Source organism: Vulpes vulpes, chromosome X, assembly GCF_048418805.1.
Source record: "Vulpes vulpes isolate BD-2025 chromosome X, VulVul3, whole genome shotgun sequence".
NCBI lineage: Eukaryota > Metazoa > Chordata > Mammalia > Carnivora > Canidae > Vulpes > Vulpes vulpes.
The window spans coordinates 112,529,053-112,535,073 of NC_132796.1; the positions used below are offsets into that span (position 1 = coordinate 112,529,053).

At 37.1% G+C, this 6,021-nt stretch overlaps 1 pseudogene; it reads left to right on the forward strand.

Moving 5' to 3' along the window:
* Nucleotides 1-2,938: 2,938 nt before the first annotated feature.
* Nucleotides 2,939-4,455, forward strand: LOC112927674 (tRNA pseudouridine(38/39) synthase pseudogene; annotated as a pseudogene).
* The last annotated feature ends 1,566 nt before the right edge of the window (nt 4,456-6,021 follow it).

A 6,021-nucleotide genomic window follows, 5' to 3' on the forward strand; every position in this document is an offset into this window, starting at 1 on the left:
CATGGAGCCTGCTTCTCCCTCTGCCTGTGTCTCTGTGTCTCTCTCTGTGTGTCTCTCATGAATAAATAAATAAAATCTTAAAAAATTACAAAGAATACACTAGTAGCCAGAGGGGAGTTGGGTGAAGTAGATGAGGAGATTAAGAGTATACTTATCTTGATGAGCACTGAATAATGTATGGAAATGTTGAATCACTATATTGTACACTTGGAATTAATATAACACTGTATGTTAACTATACTGGAATTAAAATTTTTTAAAATTAGAATTATCGTGTGACCAAGAAATTCTGGATATATACACAAAAGAATTATAAGCAGGGTTTAAGACATATTTGTATGCCCATGTTTATAGCAGCATTATTCACAATAGGCAAATGGTGCGAGTAACCGAAGTGTCCATTGATGGATAAATGGATAAATAAAATGTGGTGTGTACATATAATGCGTGTCATTCAATCTTTTAAATGGGAGGAAATTCTGACACATGCTGCAGCATTGTGAAACTTGAGGGCATTATACTAAATAAACCGGTCAGAAAAAGACAAATACTGTATGATTCAATTTATATGAGTTATCTAGATTTGTTAAATTCATGGAGACAAAGTAGAATGGTGTTTGTCAGGAACTGTGTGTGTGTGTTGGGGGGGGCATTGAAGAGTTGTTGTTCAATGGGTATAGAGTTGCAGTTTTGCAACAAAGAAAGTTTTGAGATTGCTGACATAAATGTGCTTAATACCGAAATGTGTGCTTAGAAGTGGTTAAGATGGAAAATTTCATGTCAAGTATATTTTACGACAAAAATAAAAAGCAGGAATGACTATATTAATATCAGATAAAATAGACACAGCAAAGAAAATTACTAAAGGCATAGAGACATTACATGATTATAACAGTATCAAAGATATAACCACTCTGTGTATCAACCAAACGATAGAACTTCCAAATAAGGCAAAAATTGAGAGTTGAAAGGAGATATAGACCAAGCACATTTACCATTGGACTTTACACACCCAACCCTCGGTAACTGATAGAACTACTAGACAAAATCAGCAAGAATAGAATAACTGAACAAAACAATGACCAACAGAATCTTATTTATGTAAACAGAACATTCCACTCAACAACAGCACAATACACACTTGTCTCATTTGCCTAGAAAACATATACAAGACAGACTATATACTGGGCCATATAACAAGCCCCAACAAATGTAAAAGCTATATCCTACAGAGCGTATTCTCTGAGCATAGTGTAAGCAAACTAGAAATCTGTAAATCTGGAAGACAATAGGAAAATGTCTCAATAAGAAATTAAGCAGCACACTTCTAAAAATTCCATGGGTCAAAGAAGATTCAAGGGAAATTTTAAAAATTGAACCAAATGAATTGAAAACAAGACAAATCAAAATATATGGAATGTAGCTAAAGTAGCACTGAAAGGGAAATTTATGGTATTAAATGCTTACATTAGAAACAAGGAAAGGTCTCAAATTAGAGACCTAAGTTTTTAGCTGAAGAATATAGGAAAAGAGAAAAACCCAAAGAAAGCAGAAGGAAGTTAATAATAAAGAGCAGAAATCAATGAAATTAAAAGAAAAAATGCAGTAAAGAAAATCAATGGGGAAAACTATTTCTTAAAACCATTAATAAAATTGATAAACCTCTAGCAAGATTGGCAAAGATAAAATTAGAGAAGGACCAATATCACTACAAATCCTACAGTTATTAAATGGATAATAAGGGAATGCTATTAATAACTGAATGCTCATAAATTTGCAAACTTAGGAGAAATAGATCAATTCTTTGAAAAACCACAAATTAACACAATCCCCCAACAAAATTATACAGGCAATATAATTAATCTTATAACTTATAAAGAGATTGAATTTTTAAAAAAAGTTTTTATTTATTCATGAGAGAGACAGAGGCAGACACACAGGCAGAGGGAGAAGCAGGCTCCATGCGGGGAGCGCAAAGGGGGCCTGGTATCCGGGTCTCCAGGATCACGCCCTGGGCTGAAGGTGGCGCTAGACCGCTGAGCCACCTGGGCTGCCCAAGAGATTGAATTTTAGTTTAAGAAAGTCCTGAAGAAAAAATATCCAGGCTCATGTGATTTCACTGGAAAATTCTACCAAACATTTAAAGAGCCAATTTATAATCTCTGCCCCCAAACCCAAGAGGATGGGACATTTTATTTCTCATTTTATGAAGCCAGTATTACCTGATAACAAAGCCACAGAGTACAAGAATAAAGTGGAAAGAATTACTGTACTTGGTATTAAGGCTTATTGTGTAGCCACTTTATTTTATTTTATTTTTTCATTTTTGTTTTTTTCATTTTTTCATTTTTGTGTCTTCATTTTAATGAAGACAGTATAGTGTTTGCTGAGAAATGGACACGTAGATCAATGCAACACAATAAAGAACCCAGAAATAGACCCAAACCAATATGCCCAACTATTTTTGATAAAGGTGCAAAAGCACTTCAATGGAGGAAGAATAGCCTTTTTATTAAATGGTCTTGGAGCAATTAGACATCCATAGTAAAACTACCGAATCTTGGCCTAAATTACACATTTTATATAAAAACAAATTTAAAATGGATCGCAGGTTGAAATGTAAAACTGTAACAATTTAGAGGAGATATTCAACACTGAAGGCCAGGTGAAAAGTTCTTAGACCTGACACCAAAAGCATGATCCATAAAAATGGACCTCATCAAAATTAACTTTTGCTCTTTGATCCTATAAGGATGATGAAAAGCAAGCTGCAGACTGGGAGAAAATGTAAATCACATATCTGATGAAGGACCTGTGTCTAAAATATATAAAGAGCTCTTGTCATTCAGCAGAATAAAAGAAATCAGAAAAAGGAGCTACAGGCATGGCTCTGATTAACAGGTAGGATGGACCTGTATGATTCCCTTATTCCTGGGGTTGTCCTATCATTGTTGAAAATGACATAGTGAGAAACGAAACTGAAGAACTCCTAAGAAAAAGCACAAGAACTGGGGAAGAAGATGCAGTAACTTAAATAGGAGCGGAGAACCACCAACAGCAAGAACTCAAATGTTAAAGAAAATTCCTCAGGAGCTGGAAAAGTAAGTGTGCATTTGATTTCAGTGCTAATGTCCGAAGCCATGTAGCCCTAAGGATAGCCTATCTGGGCTAGCAATACTAGGGCTTTGCCAGTTAGGAAAACAGACGATGCCAACGAGAAACCAACCGTTTGAGGCTCTAAGAAAGACTTGACCATGAGAAAGCAGACAGACATTCAACTCTCACGGATGTGGGTCAATGGACAGGGGTGTTTAAGTGCCTTTGGACAATTGATTTCTCTTGACCATTGTTCCCACTTTCCAAGGGGCAAGGATTCAGAGGATTTTAATTTAAAAGAAGTCCACAATACTGCTAAAAAAAAAAAAGCCATTATAGCTGCATTTTCCATCAGATGTTCCTTCCAGACATCCATATACTGGCCCGGGCTTCTGTAGAACCCAGCTTCAGTACTAGGTTCAGCTGTCTTAAGAAAACCTCCTGCTCTTTTTTTCCCTTTATGCTGATTTAGATATTATAACCATTAATTATGTGGTTCAGAGGTATGTTAGCATTTATGATTTCAGAAATTTGTGTAAAATGGATTTAGCCAATGGAATGATTACTTTTCAGTGGACTTTCTGCTCAAGTACAGCTAATAGGCCAGAGCCTGGGTAAGGAGAGATAGAATTAAACTGCAAGAACCTTTCTTTCTTTTTTTTTTTTTTTTTTTTTGCAAGAACCTTTCAAGTTATTTCAGGGCACAGTTATTGACCAGAGATTCCTTTATCATTAGGCCTGTCGTATGATGGTTATCTTCTTTCTGATTGGCCAAGAAATGGAGAGAAGCCAGAGATTATTGATGAGCTGCTGAGCATAGATGAAAAATCCCCAGAGATCTCAATACAGTATGGATGTAGAATTTTCTCTAGTCTTATATGACTTTAAGTTTGCAACTATCAAGTGGATCTATGACTGGGAGGGTCAGTAGTTCAATGTCACCCACCTTTAACAATACAGGCTAAAGGCGCTGTTAAAATTCACATGTTATATTGTATTCTGCAAGGAATGGACTCTGTCGCAGTACCCAAAAGGACCTTTGCAGGACCAAAGATGGATGGAGTGAGTGATGAAATGGAGAAATATTAAGCCTTCTGTCATAAAGTAGACCTGTGCCTTTTTAGTGGAATGAAAGTGCACATATAACAAGTCCCCTAATAGATCATCATAAATGTCAAGGATAGGGATCCCAATCTAGCATTTTATAATTAGGGGATGCATTGAACACCCACATTTATTTCATTGGGAAAAAACAAAAACCAAAAGGAACTGTAATAATATACTTGAGAAAGAAAATACTATCTTGGAGAAACCAACAAAGAGCTCTGTGTTGATACAGAAATTAAAAGCATTATTTAACCATAGATAACTTGCCAGGATCTGAGAGGCAACAACCAGCTAGTGGTAGGTGGGTAGAATGGAAATCTTTTTTTTTTTTAATTTTTATTTATTTATGATAGTCACACAGAGAGAGAGAGAGAGAGAGGCAGAGACACAGGCAGAGGGAGAAGCAGGCTCCATGCACCGGGAGCCCGACGTGGGATTCGATCCCGGGTCTCCAGGATCGAGCCCTGGGGCAAAGGCAGGCCCTAAACCACTGCGCCACCCAGGGATCCCTGGAAATCTTTTTAAAAAAAATATTTATTTATTTATTCATGAGAGACCTAGAGAGGCAGAGACACAGGCAGAGGGAGAAGCAGGCTCCATGCAGGGAGGCTGACGTGGGACTCGATCCCGGGTCTCCAGGATCGCGCCCTGAGCTGAAGGTGGCGCTAAACCACTGAGCCACCGGGGCTCCCCCCACTTTTTTGTATATTTTTTTTACTGGAGTTCGAATTGCCAACATATAGTGTAACGCCCAGTGCTCATCCCCGTCAAATGCCTCCCTCAGTGCCCATCGCCCAGTCACCCCATCACCCTGCCCACCTCCCTTTCCACTACCCCTTGTTCGTTTCCCAGAGTTAGGAGTCTCTCATGTTCTATCATCATCTCTGATATTTCCCACTCATTTTCTCTCCATTCCTCTTTAATCCCTTTCACTATTTTTTTATATTCCCCATATGAGTGAAGTCATATGATTGTCCTTCTCTGATTGACTTACTGCACTCAGCATAATACCCTCCAGTTCCATCCACGTTGAAGCAAATGGTGGGTATTTGTCATTTCTAATGGCTGAGGAATATTCCATTGTACATATAGACTACATCTTCTTTATCCAAAGATTGGAAATCTAAACAAAATATTTACTCTAAGAAGTCCTGGAAATTGAAATGATCAGCTCCTAAGGGAAAAAAAGTCATGAAGTCCTATTAAGGAAGTTATTGTTGCTTAAATAAGAAAGAGTTTAAGCATTTTGTTATCACTGTCTAGAAAAGGTTGAAGTAGAAAAAGCAAAAAGCAATTGTAAAATGGAGATATATTTATGTACACCTGGAAACCATGCCTTATGTTCAAATTCATTAAAACTTGATCATGCAAGTGTCAGAAATAAAATGGGCTACAGGCATGAATAGAAATTTCAATGAAGAAGATATACAGATGGCAAATGAACACATAAAAAGATGTTCAACATCAACCATCAGTGAAATGCAAATGAAAACTTCAATGAGGTATCACTATACAGGCATCAGAATGACTGAAGAATTTATTTAATGATAACACCAAATGCTGGTGAGAATGCAGAGAAACTATTATCTGGAGATTGCTGGTGGGAATAGAAAATGGTACAGCTACTCTGAGGGGAAAAAAAAAAAGTATGGTAGTTTCTTACAAAATTAAACTTGCCATTGCCATGTGACCCAGCCGTTGTTCTTGGACACCTATCCCTGAAAAATGAAACCTTCCACTTTAAGTTCACAGAAAAACCCAGCCAGAAATGATTGTATCAGCTTTATTTGTAGTAGTCCAGAAACCAAAACCAAAATG